Here is a 17,793-nt window from a genome sequence, read left to right as displayed (position 1 = left end):
GCGGGGAGGGAGCGGCGCCCTCCGCACGCCGTGCCCGGGGACGGACAGCGCCCGCCGCAGCGGGATACTCCGTGCCCCGTCCCGCCTGGCCCGGGGAGCTCACGGGGATGAGGCCTGGAGAAGGGGAGGATGAGGGGGGAGCTCAACTTGCTCGTGAGGGGGAGAGGAGGAGCAGGCGCCGGGCCCTGCTCGGTGCTGACCCGGCCAGGAGCCGAGGGAATGGCCTGGATTTGTGTCAGGGGAGGGTTAGGTTGGATACTGGAGAAAGGTTCTGATCCCTTAGGGTGACTGGGCACTGGAACAGCTCCTCAGGGAATGGTCGCAGCACCAAACCTCACAGAGCTCCAGGAGCGCTTGGACAGCGCTCTCAGGCACGGGGTGGGATTGTTGGGGATGCTCCTGTGTGGGGCCAGGACTTGGACTGGATGATCCTTGTGGGTGATTCTCTGCACAACCTCTGCCCTCACAGGTCTCAACGCCCTCACAGGGAAGAATTTCTTCCTAAAATCCCATCTAGCCTTGGTCTTTTTCAGCTTAAAACCATTCCCCCTTGTCCTGTCACTCCATGCCCTTGTCCAATGTCCCTCTCCAACTTTCTTGGAGCTCCCTTACAGAATTAGGTTGGAAAAGACCTCTGGCATCACCAAGTCCAACTTAACCCATGGACATGATCACATCTAAATTGTATCCCCAAATTCTACATCTACACATGTTTTGGAAACCTCCAGGGATGGGGATTCCACCATCAGGTTGCCTTGGGCAGCCTGTTCCATTGCCTGACCACTCTTCATGAAGATTTTTTTCCCAAATATCCAATCTAAACCTCCCCTGGTACAAGTTGAGATCACTTCACAGAATCACAGAATGACAAAATCGTTTAGGTTGGAAAACACGGACATGATCACGCCTAAATTGTATCCCCACGTTCTACATCTACGCATGTTTTGGAAACCTCCAGGGATGGGTTTCCACCATCAGGTTGCCTTGGGCAGCCTGTTCCATTGTCTGACCACTCTGTCCATGAAGAATTTTTTTGCAAATATCCAATCTAAACCTCCCCTGGTACACTCCCCTTGAGATCACTTTAGAGAATCACAAAATCATTTAGATTGGAAAACACGTCTGAAATCATCGAGTCCAACCTATGACCAAACACCACCTTGTCAACTGTGGTAGAGAGCTGAGTGCCATGTCCAGTCATTCCTTGAACAGCTCCAGGGATGGTGACTCTACAACCTCAATGGGCAATCTGTTCCGATGTCTAATCACTCTTTTTGTGAAGAAATTCCTCCTAGTGTCCATCCTGAACCTCCTCTCCAGCCATGTAAGACCTAGGCTCTAAGATCTCTCCAGGGTTCTCTTCTCCAGGCTGAACAACCTCAGTTCCTCAGCCTTTCCTCGTAGGACAGGGGTTCCATCTCTTTAGTCATCTTGAAATCACAACATCTACACTGAATCATAGAATATTCTGATTTGGAAGGGGCACACCAGTCCAACCCCTGACCTTGCACAGGACACCCCAGCTATCCCATCCTGTGCCTGAGTGTTTTCCAAAGGCTCTGGCAGCCTTGGTGCCATGCCCATTCCCTGGGGAGCTGTTCAGTGCCCTATCACCATCTGGGGAAGAACCTTTCCCTGATATCCAATCTAAATCTTCCTGACACAGCTCCAGCCCTTCCCTGGGTTCTGTCTCTGTCACTGGGAGCAGAGATTGGAGCTGCCCCTCGGAGGAGCTGCAGCCCCCAGTGAGGTCTGACCTCCATCTCCTCCAGCTGAACAAACCCAGTGACATCATTTGCTCCTCAGATGACACCTGAGACCCTTCACCGTCTTCCTGGCTCTCCTCTGGACACGTAAGAAGTTCCATTATGCTTCTTCCCCCAAGGCCCAAGTGCTGAAACCTCCATTCCTCAGACCAGCCTTGGCTGGACCCCCTTGTGCTGACCCCGTCCTGCTCCCAAATCAGCTCCCCAGTCCAGTGTCAACTGCACTATCCCTGCTCAACTCCCAATCTCAGGGTCACCACTCAGTTCATCCTCAGCCAGGCTGCTTTCCAGCTTCCCACCTCCAGCAGGTCCCTGGCAGATCTGGGACTTCCTCTGGGTTTCTTTTCGCCTTTTCCCTTCCCATGGTTGTGCTGGGGAAGGGGGACTCCTGTCCCACGCCATCCCACAGGTCCTTCTCTTGTACTCAGAGGGTGGTGGAGCTGTAGCTTCTGCAGCCCTGGAAATTTTCAAAGCCAGGTTTGATGGGACTTGGAACAACCTGGGATAGTGGAAGGTACCCCTGCCCAAGGCAGTGGATGAGTTTTAAGGTCTCTTCCAATCCAAACCTTTCTGGGATTCATTCTCTGTTGATAACAGCTCTCTCCAAGCACACCTTGGCACCCCAACCTCACACCACCTTGTTGCCTGCTCAAATCCCCCACCTTGGTGTCTTACTGTCCTTCTCCTTCTAACCCAGGGATTCTCCATCCCCTCCTCTGCTCTTTGTTACTCCCTTACCCACTTTGCGGGCCACTGTTTTTCTCACCCTGTACTTACAGAGTCAGGCAGACTCTCCAGGGGCTCAGCTCTGCACTGGAGAAACCTCTGGCAGGCTGAGGAAGCAGCTCCTGGCTCTGTTTTTGGGATCTGCCTGGAGCTGAGCTGCACCCCAGGCAGCTCTTTTACCAAAGGACCCACTGGCAGTGTGGGAAAGCCAAACTCCAGGTCTTTTCCCCCCAGTTCCATGTCACACATCTGTTCATTCATCGTATCCATCTTTTCTGAGCTGTCTTGTGCTGTCCTCTGTAGGTTACAATCTCTCCTCTTTTCCATGTGTTTTTTTTCCCCTCACCATTCAATAAGACTCATTCCAGATGCTCCTTCTCCAGTGTCTGCTTCTCCCTCTTTCTCTGGGAGTTTGAATTCTGCCCTTTCTCCCTTTTTTTTTTTCCTTTAAACTGTGTCAAAATATCAGGGCTGAGAGTGTCAGGACTCCAGAACTGGCTGAAAAAGTTGCTGCTTTGCAGAGTCTAAATTGCAACATGGAGAAAAAAGAAACAGCTCCAAGAAGGTAGAAAAAATGTGATAAAGTGCAGATAAAATGTTTTTTCAGGGAGGAAAAATTAATTTAATCTTGAAGAAAAAGTGGGAGAACTTTCATGTATTAAACAGGCTATCTGGGAAGGGTGTATTTGGTGTTTCTGGGTGATGTCAAAAGAGCTGAAAAGTTTTGTGAAATCTGAAAAAAAATGCTGTTGGTTTTGAAATGGTTGGATCCTCTTGTAGCAGAGAAATAGAAGAAAGGGAGCAGAAATCAAAGCTTTGGGCATGATCCACGGGGATGCACCTGATGCACACCTGGATGTGGACAAATTTCAGTTGGAGTGAAACTCTGGCACAAAGTTCCCCAAAGGGAGAAAACTGATATTATGTATAGTATTATTTAATGGGATCAGACAAAACAGCATCCCCATCATAATGCATTCAAATGTTGAAGATATTCCCTTATTTTCTGCAACTTCAGCTATAACAAGAATATGGAAATAAATAAGAGCATAACCAGCCCTTGACCAAATTACTTCATGTGCATAAGACAAGTATAAATATAAATATATATATATAACTTCAACTCCCTCTCCTGATAGATACTTTCAAACCTAAATATGGCTGTTAATTCTCACAGCAGTAAGAAATAAGGACTCTGGGACCCATATTTTTGGGTGAGAAGCACCCAGATTAAGCTTCGACTTCTGATTTGCTGTATAAGGAGATATAAATGGAAGCATCCCTCATTCCTTCGAACTTTTCTGTGTGGCAGATTTGCTACATATGATTAAAAAGACTTAAAAAAAATCTCCCAAAACCCAAAACAACAGAGAAGTAAACAAACTATTTCATCTTATTACTTATATAGAAGTGTAGGTGAACCAGTAAGGGGGCAGACGAGTCATCTGTTTTGATACAAAATCAACCCAAACTTGTTTGATGAGACATTCTGGTGGGAGAAGGCAGCAGTTAAGCATTTCAGCATTGGCACGTGGAGTAAGAGAAGCAGCTGCTTGGACAAGGGATGACACAATGACAGTACCCTGCTGGCACTACCCCCAAACTCCTCGGTGCAGCTGTGGCCACCTGTGCCCAGCCCAGGAAGGGTGAATTCCAGCTACAGGGAAGAGCTCGGGTGTTGATCAGAGCTCAGGACAATCTGTCTTTTCTCCCGTGGACTGAAAGAATTTGGCTTGTTTAGTTGAGCTAAAAAATGAGCCTGGAGAAGGAGTATGTTTTCCTGCCTATAAATACATCCTGGAAAATAAATGCGAGCAGAGGGAAAGGCGTTGGGACACTGAAGGGCAACGGTGGAAAAGTAAATGAGTAGGAACTGGCCATGAATATTTTTAGCCTGGAAATCGGAAGATCTTTCCAGTAGGAGTATCGGAGACTGAAATAAAAAAGTAACTCATTTAACACATCACTTCCTGATTTTATCAAGAAAAAGACATGCCAGTGTGGAGGGACAAACAGCTGGGATGGAAGCCCTTTAAAGGTCTTCCATGCCAGATCATCTCTCCTTGGAAAGATCCGGTCCATTTTGATGCACGGTACGCTACGTTCCTTCCTGCACCAGGGGATGAGTCATGGCTACATGACTCCGTGGGTGGCCAGAAGTGATATCTCCACCACTTACATCTTAATTCCTGATTATCCCATGATGTTCTCCAGATCCTGCTCCCTCACTTAGCAAACAGCAGAGATGTACCCATGTCCCAGTCTCCCCACAACCCCCTGATTTCCCTGTTTCCCACAGGTGCTGCTGTGGGGTTGCTTTGGCCGAGGACATGGGGGTGATGTTTTGCCCCTTTAGTCCACAAGAGCTCCCATTCCTTGGTAGTCCTGGCCCTCACAGAGAGCCAGAAGTCATTGCTCAGAGCCTGTTTCTTTTATTAGCCAACACTCTGTATTTTTAGGGATTTTTTGGAAGTTGTGAGTGTCAATCACACCCATGATGAGATCTCTCAACTCATATTTTTGAGAGGAGAAAGCTTTTCTTGGCACTCAGCAGCATCCCACGCTTCCATCACGCTGGAGGCGCTTGTGTCCGGAGGTCTGGGTAAACTCTGGGTGACCCCAAGATCTGCAAGTATTTATAAAACATGTTTAGCCAGGGTTTTCCTTCACAGTGCTGGGAGCTGATCTGTCTGTGCCTTGCATTTTGTGTTCCTGCTGTTCTCCAGGAGCACCAGGGAGGCACTGGGAAGGGGAGGCGTGTTTGGTGCTCCAGCAGCACCCCAGCATGGGATCACAACCTCCTTGTGCTGCTTGGTTAAAGGCTTTTTTCATCCTGATCAATACCCTAATTGAGCTGTGTGGTCTTCCATCTTCCAGGCATTTATTCAGATCAGGGGAACAAACACTAAATATAGAGAGGTATGTAAGCCAGAATCAGAGTTGTGTAAATCTGGAGCTACCTCATTTAAATAACTGGGGGATGGATCCAGCTGAGTGTCTGGTGTACATGGAGTACAGATAATTACAATTAATGGGGATTTACTTTAAGCAAAGTAGGTCAGAAAAAAATGACATCTTATTGTGTCATTAGTTTCCATCAATTACTTCCATGTTGTTTGCTCAGTTCCCAAGTCAAACGAGTGTGGGCTGACAGCCTTGCAAGCTCAACTTGGTATTGTCTCTAAAAATCAAACTGCATTATTTCTGCCTCATGCATCATCACTAACAATAAAGCATTCACTGCTGGAATATAGCAGGTGGCTTTGTTATTCATGCATGAGGCAGAAAAAGCTCCAGCTTCCGTTGCCACAACGTTCTTGTGTCCACAGGATCAAAAGTTGGATGTGTTGGTAAACTTAGTAGTTATTGTGTGAGCTGGACTTAGAAGACTCACTTAGGCCAGTCATTTTGTTGATTAACTTTGTTAATTTCCATTAATCTCTTTGAATGCTACATGCATATACCAGGGGAGGATCAACAGGATGCTGCTTTTGCTGCCCCTTGTCTCCCTCTGGCAGCACTGTCTAGAATCATGGAATGGTTTGGGTTGGAAGTGATTTCTTAAAGTTTATTCTGTTCCAGCACCCCCTGCCATGGGCAAGGACACCTTCCACTATCCCAGGTGGCTCCAAGACCTGTCCAACCTGGCCTTGGACACTTCCAGGGATGGGGCAGCCACATTTCCTCTGGGTAACCTGTGCCAGGGCCTCACCACCCGCATTGTAAAAAACCCATTTCTTGTATCTAATCTAAACTGACCCTCCTTCAGTTTTAAACCATCAATCCTTGTCCCTTTCGTCCCCATCTTTCTTACAGGCCCCCTTCAAGTACTAAAAGGCTGCAATAAGTTCTCCCAGGATCCTTCTCCAGGTGAGCACCCCCAGCTCTCCCAGCCTGGCTCCAGAGCAGAGGGGCTCCAGCCCTTGGAGCATCTCTGTGGACTCCTCCGATCTCTCTCCAGCAGCTCCACGTCCTTCTGCTATTGGCCCAAGGGCTGGAGGCAGCTCTGCAGGTGGGGTCTCACCTGAGAGGGGCAGAGGGGCAGAATCTCCCCCTTCCCTGCTGCCCACGCTGGGGGATCAGCCCAGGACATGGGGAGTTTCTGGGGTGTGAGAGCACACAGCCAGGGCATGTCCAGCTCCCACCCACCACTTTGTCACACTGGGCTCTCTAGGAAAGGTGCAGAAGGTCCCAAATGTTCTCTATTGGAAAGCCAGTTCACAGCCATCATAAGAACTGCTTCTAAAACAGTGTGAGGAATGTTTGGTGAACTATTCCAATTCCAGCCCTTCTGTTTTATAGAAGGGCTTCATCTTTGATTTTTCATTTTAGCAATGTAATTGGCTGGGTAGTGATACCAGTGACTGCCAAGAGTGTTAGTCCTTGCTGATGATAAAATCATGGAATCACTGAATGTTTTGGGTAGGAAGGGACCTTAAAGACCATCTTGATCTATTCCCTGCCATGGGTTGGGAATCTCCCTCTAGACTATGTTGTTCAGAGCCTCATCCAGCCTGGGCTTTAAACAACTGAACATGGTTTGTTCTCATAGCTGGACCAGGTGCTTCACTTCCAGTTCCTTACAAGTCCTTGAAAGATGTTCAGGTCCTCAGGTGTTATATGATAAAAACTGGGTACCAATTTCCCACTAAATATGACATTATATGAATCCCAAATTTGTCTCTATTGGACAAAAATGTTACATTTAAATCACTTTACACCTCCTGACAAATTTAAGAATTAGTATGGTCTTGAGACATATGCATTAGCAAACTTCATTGTTGCTGTTATCTAGATCTTACCTGTGGTGACAGGGTTTATTCAGCTCTCCTCAGGCTCCCTTTCATCTCCTGAGAGCTGCAGCTGTTTTCATTTATTACTGTGCATCAAAAGGAACCTGTATGCTCTCTCTGCTCCCCCCAAAATGCCTTTGTGGGATGCCATTTCAATGCCATCAGCTGAACCAGTGACATCCTGTGGCCACCTGGGGAGTGGGGATGGCCAGGAGAGGGTGACTCCAGGATTTCCATCCTTTTTCTGGAAGTTCTTGCATCTTTCCCATTAAACCAAGCATGGGATAATCCCCTTGAGGAGTGTCCTGCTCCTTGAGGAACTCGTTACCCAGAAGGAAGGAGCAACATGACTTCATCAGCCAAGGAAGGTGGTGAGCAGTGCAGGGAACTGTTTCTCCCCTTGGAAAAGCATTAACAGCTCAGGCCTCCAGTTTGATGGACTTCCTCAGTGCTTTTCCAAGCTGGGATTTAGGAGAAGTGACTACACAGCATTTCCTACTTTCCCCTATGGGATTCCAATGATTTAACTGGCTCTGAAGGGCAGGGATGTGTCTCATAGAGTAGCTGGCTGCTGTTGTCACTGTGCCATGCTGCTCTTCAGAGTTCAGTGAAAAATAAACTCATCAGGCAATGCTTCCCCTTCCAAGCAGGGTGAAGGTTGGCCCCTGTGCCAATGGGAAATGTGGGTAACATCCAGTTTTTCTGTTCTTCTGGGTCACTAGAAAAGCCAATGTGGAGCCATGGACTGTGAGAGGAAGTGGAGCTGGATTTCACACCTTAACTTAATAAGGTAAGGTATATTCCTTGTAAAATGATTCTCCTTCTCACAGTCCCTGATGCTTGTTTTTTATAAATGATAATCACTGAATCACAGAATGGTTTGGATTGGAAGGGACCTAAAAGTTCATCCCCTTCCACCCCCTGCCATGGGCAGGGACAACTTCCACTATTCCAAGTTGCTCTAAGTCCCATCCAACCTATCCTTGGACACTTCCAAGGATCCAGGGGCAGCCACAGCTTCTCTGGGCACCCTGTGCCGGGGTCTTCCCACCCTCACAGGCAACAATTCCTTCCCAAATCCCACCTAACCCTGCCCTCTGGCAGTGGGAAACCATTCCCTGTGTCCTGTCCCTCCATCCCCTGTGCCAACTCCCTCTCCAGCTCTTCTGGAATCCCTGTAGGCCCTGACAGGGGCTCTGAGGTCTCCCTGGAGCCTTCTTCTCTCCAGGTGAACATTCCCAGCTCTCCCAGCCTGGCTCCAGAGCAGAAGGAACCTTCAGAGCATCCTCTGGACTCAGTCCAACAGGTCCATGTCCTTCTTATGTTGGAGGCCCCAGAGCTGGAAGCAGCACCACAAGTGGGGTCTCATGATGCTGTCAACTTCCCTCAAACCTCTGAATGTAACAGAATATTTTTCTGGTATTTAACACTGTCACTACAGAATTGTTAATTAAATGTATGACCCTTTATATCAAAGCAAATTTAGACAGGATGGTGCACAAATCTGAATGTACCTGGGTTTCCCCCTGGAAAAAAGTCAAGGAAAAGGTGACTGGTACGTGGTGACTGCAGCTTCTTCCATCTCCCTCTGGCTGAAACATCAGCCCAACCATTGCCTTTTTTCATTGTGGGCTGCTACACCTTGGTGTCTTTACTTCTCTTCTTGGTCCTTCCTCTAGACAAAGTACTGCAGAGAAATCACCTTCACCTGATTCCCTGCTGATCTTCTGAGATCCTCTAGGACCCATTTTCCTAAAGCTCTGTCCACACCAGGTCTTCTTGCTTTTGTCTCCTTTTTCATTCTGAGGGCAGAATTTCCATTTTAATTCCTGTTGTTTATGGTGTGAACGTTGGAGTTGTCCTGTGCAGGGCCAGGTGTTGGATTTTGATGAACCTTGTGAGTCCCATCTCTGGATGTTCTTTATTTCTGTGTTGGTGACAACTTTGCAGCCCTCCTCTTCTCCCTATGAACCACACAGGATTCTGATTTTTGTGTCCTTTTGCACTCAGTAAATCTTCTCCCCCTGCCTTGGCTCCACTTCAACCACCATTTGTCCCACTTTGGTCCTGAGTGTGAATGTAGAGTCTCAGAATGGTTTGGGTTGGAAGGGATCTTAAAAATCATCTAATTCCAGTTCCTTGCCAGGGATTTTCCCATCCCGTGACTTTGTCCTCTCCTAGATCAACTTCTCTTGGCAGGAACAGGCTCCAGTTTCAGGCAACAGCATAGAATTTTTAACTGTTTGGGGGAGATCCATTCACCTCCCTTTGTCACTTGGCATTAAGTGTAAGGAGATGGGGCATACAGACTACTTTTTCCATAATGGTGCAAAACTCTTTTTTATAGGAAAACTCTTTTCTTTTCTTTTCTTTTCTTTTCTTTTCTTTTCTTTTCTTTTCTTTTCTTTTCTTTTCTTTTCTTTTCTTTTCTTTTCTTTTCTTTTCTTTTCTTTTCTTTTCTTTTCTTTTCTTTTCTTTTCTTTTCTTTTCTTTTCTTTTCTTTTCTTTTCTTTTCTTTTCTTTTCTTTTCTTTTCTTTTCTTTTCTTTTCTTTTCTTTTCTTTTCTTTTCTTTTCTTTTCTTTTCTTTTCTTTTCTTTTCTTTTCTTTTCTTTTCTTTTCTTTTCTTTTCTTTTCTTTTCTTTTCTTTTCTTTTCTTTTCTTTTCTTTTCTTTTCTTTTCTTTTCTTTTCTTTTCTTTTCTTTTCTTTTCTTTTCTTTTCTTTTCTTTTCTTTTCTTTTCTTTTCTTTTCTTTTCTTTTCTTTTCTTTTCTTTTCTTTTCTTTTCTTTTCTTTTCTTTTCTTTTCTTTTCTTTTCTTTTCTTTTCTTTTCTTTTCTTTTCTTTTCTTTTCTTTTCTTTTCTTTTCTTTTCTTTTCTTTTCTTTTCTTTTCTTTTCTTTTCTTTTCTTTTCTTTTCTTTTCTTTTCTTTTCTTTTCTTTTCTTTTCTTTTCTTTTCTTTTCTTTTCTTTTCTTTTCTTTTCTTTTCTTTTCTTTTCTTTTCTTTTCTTTTCTTTTCTTTTCTTTTCTTTTCTTTTCTTTTCTTTTCTTTTCTTTTCTTTTCTTTTCTTTTCTTTTCTTTTCTTTTCTTTTCTTTTCTTTTCTTTTCTTTTCTTTTCTTTTCTTTTCTTTCTTCTCCCACCATATTAAAAGCATCACCAATCCCCCTTCTGTGTTTTTAAATGCTTTTCATTAATTTGGCTTTGCACAGGTCATTTAATAACTCAGGGGATGGATGAGATTTGCCCAGCTTGAAATGGATGCTGGAAGTCTCTCATCTCTATGGCAAAAAATTATCACGTGGCTGTTTCAAACAACATCTCAGAATTAAGTCTGGCTATTCTGAAGTCCTGGTTCAGGCACACTCTGTGCTTTCTGATATGTGCAATCACCAGCATTTCCAGCTTTGCCAAGTGCTCTTATCATTTCTTCCATCTGCCAGCGCACACAATATTTCTGAATCTGTTAATTAAGGAACTGAAGTTTTGCCCTGAGACACCAGAGTAACTGGTTCAGTTTCTTTGCAGGAAAAACTGATGCCTGCTTTGTCCATAATTACCTAAATTGTAGAGAAAAAAAAATGATTCTGCTTTCATGTTGATTCACTTTTGTAATTTCATTGCTGGGGCTAAGTGTGGCGCCCATTTAAATTATCTCTTGCTCTCATTTTACTCAAGACATGTTATTTGCTAACAAAGATTCAATATGGAAAAACTGGAAGGTGACAACTACCTCCTTCATCAATGCAAATGACAATAATCTCCTCTCCTTCACTGTGTAAATATAAACACTGAATCATCCCAGACAGAAATACCCTCCTGCATTTAGAAATATGAATGTGCAAAGGAGGCACCTGCTCTCATTTATGGAGTCATAAAACTCAAGTTTATCCAGCGATTCCATAGCAAATCATTCAGGAGATCAGCAGCAGTGTGGACACAGACTAAAAGTGTCCCCAGAGTTTATTCCAAGAATATGGACATTCTTCTCCCTTTGGTTACACTTGCACTTGGAAAGAGAAGATTCATTTTCCTTCTTGTCAAATTATTGGAATTATTTATTTTAAAAACCAGCCCATGCAATTCCACTATGATTTATTTTTTTCTAATAGCTCTTTGATATTATTAATAACCTCCATGGAGCTTCTAAAGCAACATCAAACCTTCCACAAGTGATCACCTCTTGGACTAAGTGCTGTTGGGTGTGCAAAGGCTTCTGCTGAGGATGATCTCAGGGTGATGCTCCTTTTTGTCAGAAACTCAACTAATGGAAGAGCACATGGAAGTCTTTGCCATCAGACTTCCAGATGTTCAGTTCTGTAGCTGATATTACTTAAGTTCAACCATAAAATCCCAGGATGGTTTGTATTGGAGGGGGACATAAAGATCATCCCCTTCTACCCCCTGCCATGGGCAGGGACAGCTTCCATTATCCCAGGCTGCTCCAAGCCCTGTCCAGCCTGGTCTTGGACACTTCTAAGGATCCAGAGGCAGCCGCAGCTTCTCTGGGCACCCTGTGCCAGGGCCTGCCCACCCTCACAGGGAGGAATTTTTCCCCAATATCCCATCTAACCCTGCCCTCTGGCAGTTTAAAGCCATTCCCTCTTGACCAACCTTTGAAGAAGATTATGAAAGTTTGTGACTTCCAGAGGATCTGTTGACTGCAGCAACCTCTTTGCCTCCTGAATCTCCATGGATTCTCTCAGTTGCACTGGGCTAACTTGACCCAAAAGTGTATTTAACAGGAGCATTGCAGACCTACAGCCCACTGCTCCCTGTGACAGACCCTGCACAGGAGGAGCATCCCCAGGGCTCAGACTTTTCTAAGCCCCACTTGGGGCTGTTGGAAGAACCCACAAGTGTGGGCACCTTTGTGGGTCACAGAATCACAGAATCATAGAATTTCTAGGTTGGAAGAGACCTTTAAGATCATCGAGTCCAACCCATCTTCTAACACCTCAACTAGATCATGGCACCAAGTGCCAGATCCAGTCTTTTTTTAAACACATCGAGGGATGGTGACTCCACCACCTCCCTGGGTAGATGATTCCAGTATTTGATCACTCTTTCTGTGAAAAACTTCCTCCTTAATTCTAGCCTGTATCTCCCTTGGCGCAGTTTGAGACTGTGTCCTCTTGTTCTGTCTGTTGTTGCCCGGAGAAAGAGACCGACCCCAGCTCACCACAGCCACCCTTCAGGAAGCTGTAGAGAGTGATAAGGTCACCTCTGAGTCTCCTTTTCTCCAGGCTGAACAACCCCAGCTCCCTCAATCGTTCTGTGTCTAAAAGGTATTTTGGTAGATGTGAGGGTTCAGCTGTGGTGTAAAACATCTCTGAGGAGCTGAGGGTGCAAAAACTTTGTCAAAATTCCTGAACAAGAGGAGAAAACCCTGTCAGAAAACCTCCCTGGGATGGGTTTGGCTGCACTGTGCCATAACCCAGCACAGCAGAACACAGGGGCAAATCCTGATGCATTACTTTTTGCATAAGAATATTAAACCTAAATGCATAAAATAGTACCATCCTTCTTCTCAGAGACTGTATCATAGAATCACAAAATGGTTTGGTTGGAAAGGACCTTGAAGATTATCTCATTCCAACCCCCTGCTGTGGGCAGGGACACCTTCCATAGACCAGGTTGCTCCAAGCCGCTGTTTCCTAAACAAAGTTAATCAATAAACCTGCACATGACTCCATGAATCTTGCAGGAAAGACAAAAGTTAACACCTCCAAAGGCAACCCTTCTCTCACCCTGCTGAAAATCCAAATTCTCCAGGCTCTGCTGGCTTCTCTTTTCATTCCTCCTTGTGCTTTGAGCCATTCTTTTCTCCACGAGGATGGTTGTTTAGATTCTCGCTTTCTAATCAGCCACAATTATAGCCTTTCCCAGGATCTTCTGCTGCCAAATTGGAGGGGGGAAAGAGAGAAAAGATTTTAAAAAATAAGAGAGAGAGGCTAATGCTTGCAAAGACATATGTGTTTAGTGTTGTTGGCAGATTTGTAAACTTATTAGTGCCTCCACACACCATGTAATTAAGATCTACTGGTAATTAGTCAATAGTTAAAAATAGGGGTTGGTATTGTGCTGCTGAAAACGCCTACAAAATAATGTGTTCTCTGCTCTCAAGATGCAGTTAGTGTCTCCAAAAACTGTTAATTTAAAAAATATGTATTAGTTGCAGAAGTGGATTTTTCAGCAAAGGAGATTTCGGCGAGTTTATGTGTGTGTGTGTTCCCGTGTGCATCCAACCTATTTATCTTTCAACATTTCTGTGTTTGTGTGATGTCCAAAGAGCCTGACTGCATGTTTTGTCTTGGATAAAAATGTTAAGCTACAAAACTGCAGACTCGGCAGAGCCATGGAGAGGGAAGGGGAACTGTTCTCATTTGTCGATTTCCATTGGAATAAACCTGCTCATCAAAGGAAATTGTTCAGAAATCCATGGGAATGGCAGATGTGCAGCACCATGGGGCAGATGTCTGGTGTTTGGAGAGCCGTGTGTGTATTTTCTAAATATTCAGGGATTACCACAGTCTATGGATATAATCCTTTAGTAACCTGGAATGTCAAAGACAGCACAAAAACTCTAATGCCTTGTAGCAAACACTTTGGCCAAACTGCCCTGAAAGAGCAGGTTAGAAGTCACTTGTCCTTATCCCATGAAAGAAGACCCAAAAGATGTAATGTGTTTTTTTAAGATTTCTTAACTCCTGCTGTATAATGTGCTCCAGAGCTGTGAGAGTTGCTGGTGATGTTTTGAAAGGACGTCTCATTTGGCTGTCATAAGCAATCTGCAGTGATTTGTTGTGCAGACAGGCATTTGTCTCAAGTAATCCAAAGGGCTTATTGTGATTGCTTGCTAGATCCAAGGAACGTAGAGTCGACTCGATGGGGGATTCATTTATTATGCTCCCAAACCTCTCCTAAATCTTTCCTTGTGTCGTGTCAATGGATTTGTCAGGCCACCCTCAGACTCCAGTGATGCACTGGTGAGGGAGATTTACCTTTGCCAAGCAGAATTGGTTGCTATGTTGATGAGCTGATCCTGGAGTGCCTGTGGAGAGAGGAATTCCTCTCCAGGAAAGAAATTGGACTTTGTTTTATGCTCTGATGAGAAGCACCTGTTGTTGACCTTAAGAGAAAAAAACCCTACTCCAAATCCAGGCTAAAGCAGAAAGGACCAAGCCTGGACTGTCCTACCAAGGACAACAAAGTTATTTCATGGGTCGTTCATGATACTACATGAGTTCATGGAGTCATAGAGTAATGGAATGGGTTGTGTTGGAAGGGACCTAAAAAACCACCTCATTGCAACCCCCTGCCATGGGCAGGGACACCTTCCACTATCCCAGGTTGCTCCAAGCCCCATCCAACCTGGCCTTGGACACTTCCAGGGATGGAGAAACCACAGCTTCTCTGGGCAACCTGTTCCAGAGCATCAGCACCCTCACAGGGAACAATTCCTTCCTAGTATCCCACCTAACCCTGCCCTCTGTCAGTGTGAAACCTTGTCCTGTCTCTCCAGGCCCTTGTAAATGCTGTTTCTCCAACTTTCCTGTTGGCTCTTTTTAGCCACTGGTTGGCCACAATTATGTCACCCCAATGCCTTCTCTCTTCCGGGCTGAAAAATCCCTACTCCCTCAACCTTTCCTCTCAGAAGAGATGCCCCATTCTCTGGTCATTTTGGTGCCTCTTTGGACTCACTCCAACCCATGTCCTTCCTGTGTTGGGGACCTCAGGTGGGGTCTCACTTGACTGGGGCAGATGGACAGAATCGCCTCCTCCCCTGCTGTCCACACTGTGGGATCAACCCAGGACAGGGGGATTCCAGGGCCAGGGCATGTCCAGCCTCTCACCAGCAGTCCCAAGTCCTTCTCCCAGGACTCTTCTTGATAGGTGACATCTGGAAAACCCTCTGAGCATCCCTGCTACCCAGACACCTGGCATTGTTACCTTTGAGTTCACAGTAGGATTTATAGTCATGTTTCTTTGACGCTGAAAATGAATTTCAATGTCATTGTGTTCAACTGTGACATTTATAGAGTGAGTTTTCTGCTAAAAACCCCGAGAAACTTATTTTCAAATAGCTTTTTCAGGTATGAATGTGTCCTTTGAATCCTCTCACCCTTTCCCAAGTCCTCTTTCGCTGTTTAAGAGTGGCAGTTAACCAGCACATGGCAAATAATTTGGGAATGTCATAAAGTTCATTGCACATAACTCATGAGTAGAACGACGTCATATGATGATAACCAAAATGTATAGATGCATATTGGGGATGTAGTTTGTTTATAATCAAACAAAATCACTCCTTGAGGAAAAAAATAATCCAAACAAATTATAGAATCACAGAATTTGGGTTGGAAGGGACCTTAAAGATCATCTCATTCCATGAGCAGGGACACCTTCCTCTTGATAAGTTTGCTCAAAGCCCCATCCTCAGAGCCCATCCCCAAATGAAGTGAAACCAACAGTCCTTGAACAAGGAGTGGCTTTAAGATTTCCCTTCTTTGGGAGCTGTGCCTGTCATCTGCAGCTTCACCTGGGAGAAGACATTGATAGGACGTCTTTTGTCTCCTTGGGGTCTAGTAAAAACTTTTGGATGGATGAAGGAGTTGTGGGAGCAGACAGGAATTAAAAAGACACAGAAAATTAGAGATGGGCACTCTGAGGGTGTGATCTCCCCAGCCTTGTTTCCTCAAGAAACTAGGAAAATCATTAAAAAAACCCTTTATTCCCTCAGCTCTTTTCTGCTTCACTTCTTCCAGCTCTTTTATAAATCACCATTCCCAAATCTCACTGTCCAGCCTGAGCTCACTCGGGACTCAAACACATTCTGCAGCATCACCTTGGGGTAGATGCACATTTCTCCTGGAGCAAATCTCCATTTACCAGCTGATCAGGCACCAGCACCACTGGGGAGCCCCAGCTGATCCCCACTCATGCCAGAGCTTGGGAAGAAGTCACTGCATGAGAACTGCTGGGGCATGAGGACCTCTGGGACACGCGGCTGCCGAGGCTGGACAGTGACAAACCTCTCCAGAGGGACTCAGGACATCTGAACAGCCTGAAAAATCCTGCAGGACTTGAGGACTGGGAATAGAAACCAACTGCTGGTCTGTTCCAGAATGTGAACTAAAAAATAAAGCCCATTTGAGGCAAACGGCAACGAGTTCAAGGAGTCCTCTGGGGTGAAAATGTGTGGAAAGTAGAATTATTAAAGACAAATAAATGTTTTCCTTGATCTTATTTTTTTTTTTTATAGGACCTTTCTAACAGCCAATAGTGGGGAGAAAATGTGAGGTGAATCCTCGATTTCACAGGATCATACAGGTTGGAAAAGTCTTCAAAGGGCATCAAGTCCAAGCTTGGACCACTTTGGCAACTAAACCAGAGCATTCAATGTCACTTCCAGCTGTTCCTCACCATCCTCCAGGGATGGTGATTCTACCATCTCACTGGGCAGCCTGTCCCAATTTTTAACAACCTATTTTGTAAAGAAAGTGCAAAAATTTGAAGCAATCCAGCTGCTGGGACACTCCTGGGGCACCCTGCTGCCCTGGAGGATGCACAGGACCAGGATGGCCCAGGGTGAGGAGAGGCTGGAGCAGCCCCTGTGCTCCTGTCCCTGCAATCCACAGCCTGCCGGGGTTTGCTGCCCAGCGACGTCTTTTCTTCTCAGTTTGGAGTTTTGCTTTGAAAGCCAGTTCTAGTGACTCTGATTTGTGATGACAGCATCTTCAGTGGCATTTAAAGAGACTGGAAGGAAGAGATAAATAAGCTTGAAGATTGCTTAATAAAGCAGTGGAAGAATTGTTCTTCCCTGTGAGGTTCCTAGACATGAAGCCAGGTGTGGGAATTTGTCTCGTCTTGTTTTAGCCATCTAGAAGTTGGACATCTTCCTTGTCCAAGCTGATCCTTCAGAGTTTCTCTGGAGGATTTGGAGCACAACTGGAAGGCAACTCCCCTGCCTGTTTTAGGCACATATTTTGGGACAGGAGGAACCACGCTCTGGAAGTGCCCAGTCTTTTTCTGCTGAAATTTAACTTTTAGAGGGGTGAAATTAGGCAAGGGCAACCCAGACCAGACAGAGTGAGAAGAACCTTGTTGAGAGATAGATCCTTTGATTAGGTGACACTTTGAGTCTTGCTTCTTGCACTGCCAGAGAGCCAGGAATGGTGAGTTTGGTCTTTGGGAAGTGTCACAAACTGCTCCTTGTGGCATCTCCCATGGGAAACCCAGCCAGAACCAGAGAAATCCGCCTCCTCCTCTGCTTAGGGGATGGGCAGTGCAGGACAGAGGGAATCCCATGAAGGTGAAGCAAAGCTGGAGGACAGCAAGGACTCCTCAAAGAGAAGTGTGAGGAGCTCAGTTCTCTGCTGGTTAGGCTGATCAGAAGGGGCACGAGGGAGTCTGCAGCACAAATGCTCAGGTTGAGTCTCGGAGAGGATAACAAGCTCTGGCATTTTTAGGGCAGAATGGAAAGAAGATCTTAAAAAAAAAAAAGAAAAAAAAG

The sequence above is a fragment of the Geospiza fortis genome, unplaced genomic scaffold, assembly GCF_000277835.1.
Source record: "Geospiza fortis unplaced genomic scaffold, GeoFor_1.0 scaffold106, whole genome shotgun sequence".
Classification (NCBI taxonomy): domain Eukaryota; kingdom Metazoa; phylum Chordata; class Aves; order Passeriformes; family Thraupidae; genus Geospiza; species Geospiza fortis.
The sequence above is the reverse complement of the archived record's forward strand: the minus strand, read 5'-3'. Positions refer to the sequence as shown.